Source organism: Narcine bancroftii, chromosome 6 (genome assembly GCF_036971445.1).
Source record: "Narcine bancroftii isolate sNarBan1 chromosome 6, sNarBan1.hap1, whole genome shotgun sequence".
Lineage (NCBI taxonomy): Eukaryota > Metazoa > Chordata > Chondrichthyes > Torpediniformes > Narcinidae > Narcine > Narcine bancroftii.
The window spans coordinates 10,792,263-10,805,182 of NC_091474.1; the positions used below are offsets into that span (position 1 = coordinate 10,792,263).

Consider the following 12,920-nt stretch of genomic DNA (forward strand, 5'->3'; position numbering starts at 1 on the left):
GATCATTCCCTGGTTTAAAAAAGGCTCCAAAAGTAACTCTGAAAATTATATGCTGGTGAGCCTGACGTCAATTGTAGGTAGATTATTGGATGTGCTCTAAGAGATCGGATATACAATCATTTGGATAGCCAGAAACTGATTATGGAAAGTCAACATGGCTTTGTGCATGGTAGGTCATTTTTTGAGGAGGTTACCAGGAAAGTTTATGAAGGAAAGGCTATGGATGTTGTCTCCAAGGACTTTAGTAAGGCTTTTGCTAAGGTTCCAAATGGGATATTAGTTTGGAAGGTTCAGACGCTAGGTATTCATGGTAAAGTAGTGAACTGGATTTGACAATGGCTGGTCAGGAGAAGCCAGAGAGTAGTGGTGGATAATTGTTTCTCAGACTGGAGGCCTCAGGGATTGGTGCTGGGACCATTGTTGTTTGTCATTTATATCAATGATCTGAATGATAATGTGGTAAATTGGATCTGCAGATTTGTAGATGACACTAAAATTGGAGCCATTGTGGACAGTAAAGAAAGTTTTCAAAGCTTGTAGAGGGATCTGGATCAGCTGGAAAAATGGGTTGAGAAATGGCAGATGGAATTTAATGCAGGCAAGTGTGAGGTATTGCATTTTGGAAGGACAAACCAAGAAAGGACATGCACAATGAATGGTAGGGCACTGAGGAGTGCAGTAGAACAGAGGGATCTGAGAATACAAATACATAATACCCTGAAAGTGGTGTCACAAGGGGATAGGGTTATAAAGAGAGCTTTTGGCATATTGTCCTTGATAAATCAAAATATTGAGTTTCGGAGCTGGGATTTATGGTTAAGTTGAATAAGACATTGGTGAGGCCAAATTTGGAGTTTTGGGTGTCATTCTGGTCACCAAATTACAGGAAGGATATCAGTAAAATCGAAAGAGTGCAGAGAAGATTTACTAGGATGTTGCCCAGACCTCAGGAACTGAGTTACATGGTAAGGTTAAACAGGTTAAGATTTATCCCCTGGAATGTAGAAGAATGAGGGGAGATTTGATGGAGGCATTTAAAATTATGAGCGGGGTAGGTGAGATACAAACTGAAGGATATGGGTTAAGAATGAAAGTGGAGTAGTGTGAGTGTGGAACGAGCTTCCATCCGAGGTGTTGAATGTGGGCTTAATTTTAACATTTAAGAAGAATTTGGACAGGTACATAGATGGGAGAGGTTTGGAGGACTGGGTGCAGGTCAGTGGGAGTAGGCAAAAATTGTGGTTCAGCATAGACTAGAAGGACCAACCTGGCTTGTTTCTGTGCTGTAATTTTCTATGGTTCTTTGAGAAGGCACAGGAACCAAGGCCCTAGTCACTTTCAAGGGAGTGTTAAAATTGGGGCGTCACAATCAATGGAAAGAATATAGGAACAGAAAAAAAGATAGAAAAATCTATCTTTGGCATAGGTTCAACCTGAGCCAGTTGGGTAAAAGATTCATAGCCAAAAGGAATGGATAGTGTGAGAGGAAGATCATGAAATTGAATTATGGAGGCCCAGACAATATTAATAAAAGTTCACAAACAAATGAAAAGGAAATTGTAAATTGAGACTGCAGGTAAAGAAAGATGAAAAATAATATAATCTAGAGATAGAAATTATAATATATAAGGAGGCATTTGTAAGAGAAATTTTTGCAAAAATAAACATTTTTATATAAATGCCCTGATATTGTCCACATGGACCTTAGTAACATGGAAAAGATCCCTCATGATCCTGAAGTTAAAGATTTATGGGCTCCACAGTGAATTGGTAGTTTAAATTCAGAATTGACAGATACATGGAAGATGGTAGTGGTGGAAGAGTGTTTCTCTGGCTGGAGGTCTGTGATCAATGGCGTTCCATAAGGATACCCTGTTGATTGCAATAATTATAAATGACTTGGATGAAAAAAAGATTGTGGATATGTTAATATGTTTGCAGATTACACAAAGATTGATGGAGATGTGAATGGTATGGATGTCCATCAAAGAATACAACAGGATATAAATCAATTACCGATATGGCAGATGGAATGTAATGCAGGTATGTGTGAGATACTGCATTTTTGGAAGCCAAATGTAAGGGGAATATATACAGTTAATGGCATTGCTGTGCAAAGAAATCTGGAAGTTCAGGTCAATAGCTCCTAGATAGGATGGCAAAGAAGGCATATGGCAAGCTTGCTTTATTGGTCAGGGCATGAGTACCAGTGTTGCAGTGATATGCAACTTTGGTGAGGCTGAATGTGGAGAATTGTGAAAGGATATGGAGGGTTAGAAAAGTGTACAAAGAGATCTGCCAAGATGCTGCCTAGATTAGAGGATATGAGGTATGGAGAGAGATTGGACAAACAGGTTGTTTTCATTGAAGCATTGGAGGGTGAGGGGAGACCTTATCAAGGTTCATAAAATCATGAGATGTATCGATAAGGTATGCAGTCTGAATCTTTTTCCCAGTGTCAAAATATTACATGGTAGATAACATGCATTTAAAGTGAAATGTGGAAGGCAGGGTGAGAGAATTTAAAGAAAGTGGACACATTTCTCTTTACACAGGAAGTAGTAGATGCCTGGGTAGTGGTGGAAGCAGATACGACTGTAGCATTTAAGAGGCTTTCAGATAGACATGTGAATATTGCAGGGAACAGAGCAAGCAGCAGGGTTTTAGTTTAATTTGGGCATTAAGTTCAGCACAGACAACGGGCCAAAGGGCCTCTTCCTGTGTTGTAATGTCCGATGCATGGAACAGAAAGAACAAATTGAATAAGGTGAGATGGTCATTATTGAAATATTCAGAATTTGCAAGATGTTCAAGAATGCGATATGCAGTAAATGGGTTGTATCACAGCTGGGGAGGGGTACCCCTGCAATTGAGCATGAACTGATGTAATTGATGGGAGAAGATTTAACAAGAGGTGAGCATGACATAAGAACATTGAGAGTAAAATAGAAAAATAAAGATCATAATGAGAATTATGCAGGGGCCTGCTGGGAGCTACTATAAAATGCCAAAATACCTTAATGTAGGGATTAAATTTAAATTTAGACATGCAGGTTCATGCTGCCCAATTTACACCCAATTAACCTACACCTCTGGTACATTTTGAATGGTGGGAGGAAACCAGAGCCCACAGGGAAAATCCACGCAGACACGGGGAGAATGTACCAACTCCTTACAGAAAGCTCGGGATACGAACCCCAGTCCTGATCGTTGGCACTGTGGAGGCATTGTGCTAACTGTTTCACTGACCATGCTGCCCGTCAGCATAGACCTGAGGCTTTAATAGAAAGATCAACTTCCATAAAATTGCAAAAGATAGATGAATTTGTGTTTTAAAATGTAGAACATTTCTGGCAAGTGAAAAGTGTGATTTCCCATAGTAGCCTGACCCAGATCCATCATGAAGTTATATTAAATTGAATATTGATTATTTAGCCAAATTTAGTTAACAGCCAAATGGTGCACAGCTATTTATCAGATATTGTTGAAATAATGATCAATATTGTGTTTGAAATATAAAAATGAGAAACGATTACTATGCTCTGGATAGGCCTATGGCTGAATTCCATGTAATGAGGAGAATGATAATTGAAGACAATTGAGCAAATCTATTTACAAGAAAAACAAGGATAGTATAGAGGAAGGTGTTCAAATATAATTCACGATTGTACACCTCAGAGACAAAATTTCTCATTGTCAAAAAATCAGCCATGGAGGACAAAGAAGAAAGGATTAATAAAAAGGCAAACTTTTCCATAGATTCTCATTCCTGGACATCGTGCAAAGAACAGCAAAAGTTGAAAACAGAGTGAGAACAAGAGAAAAGGACTATGAGAAGAAATTTGCAAGAGATATTAACATCAATGTAATCATCTTCACGATAGTATTGGGAAAAAGGTGACCAGGAGCAATGTGGGTCCCTTAAAAAAAACCAAGGTGATGGTTGAATGATAGGCATGTGGAAGATCATGGTGCATCAATATTTAGTTAGAGAAAGAGGAGAACTTGCCATATATCCCAAGAAAATTCAGTTTGAACTAGGGTCAAAATTACTGCAAACAAAATGATAGACTTGAGGAATCCAGTGACACTAAAGAATAACATATCCATATTTCCCAAGTCATATGGATATGACTAAGGACCTGCAGCATCTCTCATCTTCCGGGTAAATACTCCATTAAATGTTCTTGCTTTTGACTTGCTCAACACTTTACCTCTCATCTTTTTCTCAATTCTCTCCCAATCGCACGTCTTCCCAATCCTGCGATAACCTCCAATTTTCTCAATAACTGATCCTGCCTCAGTCCTCCCTCTGGCTGACTCCCAACCTGCCTGAACATCTCTACTCTTCTCCCTCTCCTAACCATCTCTTTACACCAATAAACTCTAATTCAGCCAACTCACACCTAAACCAGCCGTTCTCAATGGGGAGCAGGGGAGGGTGGGCCGACACCACCCCTCCTTTCCCACCCCCGGGATCACATTCAAGTAAAATCCTGTTTTAATCTTGCATAACATAATTTTTTGAAAATATTTTCTATGTAGTCAGGAGGAGAGAAGTCTGGAAAAAACCAAAGCCTGACCACTTCATAGGGAAGGGGCCCATAAACTTAGAGGAGTGTCCCAGGGGCGCTGTAGCCAAAATAAAGTTGAGAATGGCTACTCTAAACCCTGCAATCCATCATCAAATTGATCACCAGTGTTCTTTCTACTTTAATGAAGCTAAAAGGCAAAACCAGTGAAATACCCAAAATGTGAAAGGTCTGTTGTGTGGTACATGATTGTCACACAGCAGTTGGTAGTACATTTTAAATTTAATTCCAGTATAAAATTCCCTTGGTATCTATAAGACTATAAGACAGAGCAGAATTAGGTGATTCAGCCCAGTCTTCACCATTCGAATCGTGGCCGATGTATTTTTCTCTCAACCCCATTGTCTTTCATTCTCCTTGTAACCTTTGGCACCCTTATTAATCAAGAACCTATCAGCCTCCACTAAAAGTATACCCAATGACTTGGCGTCCGTAGCCTTCTCTGGCACCGAATTCCACAGATTCGTCATCCTCAAGCAATCAATATCTGTTATTGCTTTTGAAAAGTCTGCAGAATTTCCCAGCCTTTAAAGGAATCTTTGCTTGGGTTTTTCCTATTTACTTCCTTTATCTGGAGTATATTCAGTGTTGCTAGCAGAAATATTTTGATGAACCCAATAGTCATTGGGCTCACTATTTCCCTTTTGAGAAAAGATGTGTTTACAGAGTTTTTGTGAATAACCCATTACTGGAAGGTAAGCAGTCCAGAGCTGATCTGAAACTATAACTTGCACATTTCATTCCATGGAGTGGTCTTGGGTGGAGCAGCCATTAAGATGATCATTGCTGCCATCAAGTGGCAACAGAACTGATCGACTCAATGAATTGAGGATTCTTTGACATTACAGGTATCCACTAACATTATCTCAATTAAAACAAAACAAGGACAATCTCCATGTAATTGTCTTACTAAATGCATTCACTGTAATTTCCATGAAACTTGCAGATTCCGGCAATTGATAAAGTTACATTAAGTGATTAAAAGTAGAAAATAGATTTGTGTGCATGAATGATTACTTATCGAAGAGAAAGGTATGTTGGGAGTGTGAATACTACAATTTCACTTTCTAAGCAATAGAATTCTGCAGATGCTTTAGTTTTACATGCTGACCATCACTTAAAAATACATTTAAATGATTGTGCAGGGCTTCATCAGCACAGGAATAATAATGGCCCACATGAAAGTGAATTGCTCCTTCATTCAACCAGTTTAGTAATTCCCCAAATGTAGATCAAAATTAAATAATTTTTATTGACACATTTTTATCATAGCTTGAGGATTTTTGAGCAAAAAAAGTGAAAAATGTCAATAGCCATTTTTAAAAAAAATATTTTGAGCAATGTTTAAGAGATAAGCAAATAATGCAAAAAAAGTCTTCCAATCCCCCAATTTTACATCTATCTATCTAATTATCTATGTATGCATATTTTATATGCACACACACACACCCACACGAACACATATTGTACAGTATAACCATATAACAATAACAGCACAGAAACAGGCTAACTTGGCTGTAGTCCATGCCGAACACTTGCTCCCACCTAATCCCACTGATCTACACTCAACCCATAACCCTCCTTATTGTACATACATACCATGTATGTGTAATATATATTATATACACATTGACCACCGCCAGTGGGCTGATATCGCCTCAAACCGTGCATCTTGGCGCCTCACAGTTTGGCGGGCAGCAACCTCCTTTGAAGAAGACCGCAGAGCCCACCTCACTGACAAAAGGCAAAGGAGGAAAAACCCAACACCCAAACCCAACCAACCAATTTTCCCCTGCAACCGCTGCAACCGTATCAAAGTATTATATTTTTTTTTTAAATAATTTAAAATAAGCTTCAGAAGGGAGAAAAGGAGCTAATTAATTTCACAATGGGACTTTCTGACTTGGAGTTCATAGAGAATAGAATTGTCTCCTACATTTTACAAGCTCTACAGTTGATTGGACATGCATTTGCATATAGTTGCGTTCAGGATTACCGAAGCAGTGACACAAGGGATCTTACTGTTCACCAGTTCTAGATCCTCAATTTACCCAGGAGCAGCACTGTAAGACGACATTTAATTTGCAGACAATTTACAAAAGCTTTTTATCATTTGCAGAAAAAAATGAATTTCTCTCAAAACAACTACTTCACCAATTTACAGTGATTTTCTGACTTCAATTAAAATTAAATTATTTTGATAAAAATTGTGCAATGCTTGCATGGGATTTTACAGAGCAGAGAGAGCCCCACAGGTCCACTCTAGTCTTTATGCTCCATCCAAAACTTCTCCCTTACTATTACATCTCATTCTATAATCACATGATCCTGTTCTCCCACATTTATTTATCTAGTTCTCAGTAAATTACAGGGTTTTTTTGTTAAATTAGATGTCCTTTATTGTTTTGTATATTTTTAATTTTATAACTTTTTAAAATTAGTCATATTTAATTATTAATTAAGTTGTGATCTATAGAATGCTTGTGATATTTACAAATATTCAAACTCTTTGACACCTTTGACTGCGGGTTTAGTCTAAGGTGGACCTGAACCAGCTCTCAAAATATTTCATTGGGGTTCACAATTGAAAAGACCTACGGTGCTCAGAAGCTTGTCAATCAGGTTGCAGCCATTTAAGCTGCTATGGTGAGAACCTGTGGATCTTTACTCGGTAAGAAAACTGTTTGATAGGGCTGTGTCTATCAAACACAGGTAAGTAGGAAGTGTTCCAGTACTGGTCATCAGGCCTCATGCCTACTAATTCATTGTGCATTTAATGTATTAATTTTGCCTGTATTAGACATGTTAAACGAGATAAGTTCATGGATATTGTCGATAAAAAGGAAGTATAGTAGTATTCATTTCATTTTATAGAGCAAAAAAGTCACTGCATTAGAGCTTCATTGCAACGGGAAGTAGGAGTAAATGCTGAGAAAGAGCAATAAGGTTGGGGATACATTAACTCCACTTTGAAATCTTCTTCCGACTATATAGGTAGACAAAACTACCTGTCACCTCTTTGGCTCAGGTTTAATAGAGCCTTATGGGGTAAAGCACAATGAGTGAGTGAACTAATTACACCAGAGTTCCCAAAATATGATGTAATTTTGGTATCTTTACCCTTAGCCACAACATAATGAGCGAAGCAATTAGAAAGGGGACATCACCAAACCCATATGTCACAGGTCAACTTTGTGTGACACATTTAATGCCAATTTCCCAGAAGTATTTATGACACTTTTCTGAACTATTTGTGCCTGGATGACAAGACCGTAAGCAGTATATTTCAAGCTGGAGACAAGATTCTCCTGATCTTATTGTTCATTCATTGCAAGTTGAAAGGAGAAAAGACATCTGAAGGTCAAATAAAACCTCATCAGTTTGGCTCAATGGCCAAAGATAACTAGAGTCAAGGCAAGAATTATGATGGGCTAAATGTTTTTAGGAATTACAAAGATGATCCAGAAATTGATTTGAAACTAATTACTTCCCTTTTGGCTATTGGCTCTGTATACTCTCTGGCACAACTACTACACACTTGGTTCAGATCTGATTTAATTCTTAGGGATATCATCTTTCAACCATTATTGTTATCTGTTTTATGTTTCTATGTTCTTTGAACTGTGGGAAACTGACCTCCAAACATTAGTGAGATGTGTGAACCACTGACTCAAAATCCTCTCTATTAAATTCTTCATCATACTGATCACAAGCAAGAAAACATATAAATTTGAAGCTAAAACCTATAACCATTCTCAAACTGGTCTTGGCCTAAGCTTTGGACATGTTCCGCTAAAGGTACCATTGAAAATGTCCCACAGCAATATAATTTACACGTAAAAAGGCTAAGGAGAATCCTGGGCAAGCATGTGTCGGCAAGTGCAATGACAACGGGTGCCTCCTGTTGGAGCTCTGCACAGAACAGTGGCTTGTCATTACAAACACCCTTTTTCAGCAGAGGGACAGCCTTAAGACTACCTGGATGCATCCCCGATCCAAACACTGGCACCTCCTGGACTATGTCCTGGTGCGAGAAAGAGACAAACGAGATATGCTCCACACCAGGGTCATGCCCAGTGCGGAATGCCACACTGACCACTGGCTGGTTCGCTGCAAGCTCAACCTTCACTTCAAGCCAAAGTCCAGGAACAGTAAAGCCCCCAGAAAGAGGTTCAATGTTGGAAACTTGCAGTCAGACGAAGTGAGAGGAAACTTCCAGGCAAACCTCAAAGCAAAGCTCGAGGATGCAATCCGCCTCACGGACTCGTCCCCTGAAACCCTCTGGGATCAGCTGAAGACTGCCATACTGCAATCCACTGAAGAGGTACTGCGCTTCCCCTCCAGGAAAAACAAGGACTGGTTCGACGAAAACAACCAGGAAATCCAGGAGCTGCTGGCAAAGAAGCGAGCTGCCCACCAGGCTCACCTTGCAAAGCCGTCCTGGCCAGAGAAGAAACAAGCCAATTTCATTTCAGTGCCAACCGCTCAGTCCAAGAATCCGCCCTGCTCCAGCTCCCTCAACAGCCCTTAAGGCTAGAGCTGGATGAGGTCCTCACGCGGGAAGAGACATATAAGGCAATTGAACAACTGAAAAGTGACAAAGCAGCAGGTATGGATGGGATCCCCCCCAGAGGTCTGGAAGACTAGCGGCAAAACTCTGCATGCCAAACTGCATGAGTTTTTCAAGCACTGCTGGGACCAAGGAAAGCTGCCTCAGGACCTTTGTGATGCCATCATCATCACCCTGTACAAAAACAAAGGAGAGAAATCAGACTGCTCAAACTACAGGGGAATCATGCTGCTCTCCGTTCCAAGCAAAATCTTCACTAGGATTCTCCTAAATAGAATAATACCTAGTGTCGCCGAAAATGTTCTCCCAGAATCACAGTGCAGCTTTCGCACAAACAGAGGAACTACTGACATGGTCTTTGCCCTCAGACAGCTCCAAGAAAAGTGCAGAGAACAAAACAAAGGACTCTACATCACCTTTGTTGACCTCACCAAAGCCTTCGACACTGTGAGTAGGAAAGGGCTTTGGCAAATACTAGAGCGCCTCGGATGCCCCCCAAAGTTCCTCAACATGGTTATCCAACTGCACGAAAACCAACAAGGTCAGGTCAGATACAGCAATGAGCTCTCTGAACGCTTCTCCATTAACAATGGCGTGAAGCAAGGCTGCGTTCTCGCACCAACCCTCTTTTCAATCTTCTTCAGCATGATGCTGAAACAAGCCATGAAAGACCTCAACAATGAAGATGCTGTTTACATCTGGTACCGCACGGATGGCAGTCTCTTCAATCTGAGGCGCCTGCAAGCTCACACCAAGACACAAGAGCAACTTGCCCATGAACTACTCTTTGTTGACGATGCTGTTTTAGTTGCCCATTCAGAGCCAGCTCTTCAGCGCTTGACGTCCTGCTTTGCGGAAACTGCCAAAATGTTTGGCCTGGAAGTCAGCCTGAAGAAAACTGAGGTCCTCCATCAGCCAGCTCCCCACCATGACTACCAGTCCCCCCACATCTCCATTGAGCACAGAAAACTCAAAATGGTCAACCAGTTTATCTATCTCGGCTGCACCATTTCATCAGATGCAAGGATCGACAACGAGATAGACAACAGACTCGCCAAGGCAAATAGCGCCTTTGGAAGAATACACAAAAGAGTCTGGAAAAACAACCAACTGAAAAACCTCACAAAGATAAGCGTATACAGAGCTGTTTTCATACCCACACTCCTGTTCGGCTCCGAATCATGGGACCTCTACCGGCATCACCTACGACTCCTAGAACGCTTCCACCAGCGTTGTCTCCGCTCCATCCTCAACATTCATTGGAGTGACTTCATCTCCAACATCGAAGTACTCGAGATGGCAGAGGCCGACAGCATCGAATCCACGCTGCTGACGATCAAACTGCACTGGGTAGATCACGTCTCCAGAATGGAGGACCATTGCCTTCCCAAGATCATGTTATATGGCGAGCTCTCCACTGGCCACCGAGACTGAGGTGCACCAAAGAAGAGGTACAAGGACTGCCTAAAGAAATCTCTTGGTGCCTGCCACATTGACCACCGCCAGTGGGCTGATATCGCCTCAAACCGTGCATCTTGGCGCCTCACAGTTCGGCAGGCAGCAACCTCTTTTGAAGAAGACCACAGAGCCCACCTCACTGACAAAAGACAAAGGAGGTAAAACCCAACACCCAACCCCAACCAACCAATTTTCCCTTGCAGCCACTGCAACCGTGTCTGCCTGTCCCGCATCGGACTTGTCAGCCACAAACGAGCCTGCAGCTGACGTGGACATTAACCCTCCATAAATTTTCGTCAGCGAAGCCAAGCCTAAGAGATTTATATTAATAATAGGAGCAGAATATCAGGAATTATAGCATATATCCAGGAATGGTAGGTGTGAAATCATGACACAGGATTCGATCAGCAAAAAAATGGACATATTTGTCAAATTTAATAAGATTAGGGCCAAAAGGGGAGAGTGTATTAATATCCTACACATCTTATAGTGACTAAAGTAAATGAACTTTCACATGCTTGATCTAATAAAACCAATATTTAAGAGGAGTTTGAATGTGTAGGTCTCTGGGACGAGAAGGAAACTGGATAGATGCTGTGTGATATGAGGATAGTTAAAAGAAAGGGAATGTGGAAGGAAAAGGGATGAAAGCTCTGACTTGGTGACAGGATCAGAACTCAAAACAACCTGTATTGTGGGGAAAATAGGATTAAATGCATGGATTACATTTCATTGCACAAATATACATCTTAAAATAAATCCATGTACAACTGATCATCAAAATAATGAGGAGTACTCTCCTTCCTGGATCTCTCTGTCTCAATCTTGGACCCTACAAGAATTCTATTCTCTTCTCTCAGTTTCTCCATCTCTGACACATCTGTTCCCAAAACGAGGTCTTCCAGTCCAGATCTTCCAAAATGTCTGCCTTCTTCCACAAATATGGCTTCCCCTCCATCACCATCAACTCAGCCCTCACCCGCATCTCTGCCCCCAAACACAACAAACATAAAATCCCCCCTCCCCCATCCTCACCTACCACTCCACCAGCCTCCACATCCAATACATTATCACCTAGAATTTCTGGCACTTACAATGGGATCCCACTACCAGATGCATCTTCCCCTCTCCACTTTCCATAGGGACCACTCTCTTTGTCTCTTGCACTCATTCCTCCCCATCAATCACTCGCCCTCCCCCTGGCAACTTCCACTGTGGCTGCAGGAGGTGCCACACTTGCACCCATACCTCCTTCCTCATCACAGTCTGGGTCCAAAACAGACCTTTCAAGTGAAGCAACACTTGTGTATCCACAGAATTGGTTTACTGCATCCAGTGCTCCCTTTGTGGCCTTCTCTACATCAGAGAGACTGGGCACAGATTGGGAGATCGCTTTGATTAGCACCTTCACTCCTTCTGCACCAGTGACAAAGACCTCCCAGAAGCCAACCATTTTGGTTCTCTGTCACACTCCCATTCTCACATGTCTGTCCATGTGTACTATCCCACCAAGACTACCTGAAGTGGAGGAATAACACCTGATTTTCCATCTGGGAGATCTCCTAGCATATGGCATGAACATTGGCTTTTCCTTTTTCTGCTAACCTGCTCTCCTCTCTCCCCCCTCTTCCCTCTACCCTTTCCATTCCCCTTCCAACTCTCCTCCCCCTTTGCTCTCTGTTCACCTGACCATCCCTCCTCCCCTTGCTTGCTCCTTTCTCCTTGTATAATTTCCTGCCTTTGGAACAACCCCTCCCCCTACCCTTTTTTCGGATACCTGCCAACATTTTTCCACACCTTGATGAAGGACTCAAGCCCGAAACATCGGTTATGTATTTTTACCTTTGCAATATAAAAGACACCTTTTCCAGCATTGTGTTTTAATATTAAATTAATGAGTTTCAACACTGTGAGTTGGGCCACTCTGCAAACATACATTTTACACATACTGTTTATACTAGCTAGAAAGGGGCAATAAGAAAGTTTAATGAGCACAGAAATTTTACAGTAACTCAATGCCACCCTTGGTTGACTCCCCAATGGACATTTCTGGACTTGGCACCTCTGAAATGTAACTATGATTCATTTAGTTCAAGTCATGGCTGGAATGTTTCTAAACTCTAACATAGCTTCAAAATAATCAGATTCATTGTGGAATGAAACATAAAAATGAAAGTGCAAACAACCCTTGAATTAGTTTCTGGTTTCTAAATCTCCAGTGTAACAAATTGACTAAATGTTTTCATTCAACTGTGAAACTTTCTGAAAAACTCATGTCTGAATTTATTTCTAAAACACAA

The 12,920-nt window shown here is 41.1% G+C and overlaps 1 protein-coding gene across 24 annotated transcripts in view; it reads left to right on the plus strand.

Annotated features, from left to right (window-relative positions):
- The window catches only part of xkr7b (XK, Kell blood group complex subunit-related family, member 7b), a 259,515-nt gene that overhangs the window by 28,802 nt on the left and 217,793 nt on the right, over positions 1 to 12,920 (plus strand). The window contains exons 6-7 of one of the 24 annotated variants that reach the window (XM_069883933.1): positions 1,942 to 2,043; positions 3,760 to 3,936. The exons of 20 other annotated variants lie outside the window; for them this stretch is intronic. The gene's annotated coding sequence lies outside the window, so the exon portion shown is untranslated. 3 more of the 24 variants (XM_069883932.1, XM_069883934.1, XM_069883937.1) reach the window with 3 other exon arrangements.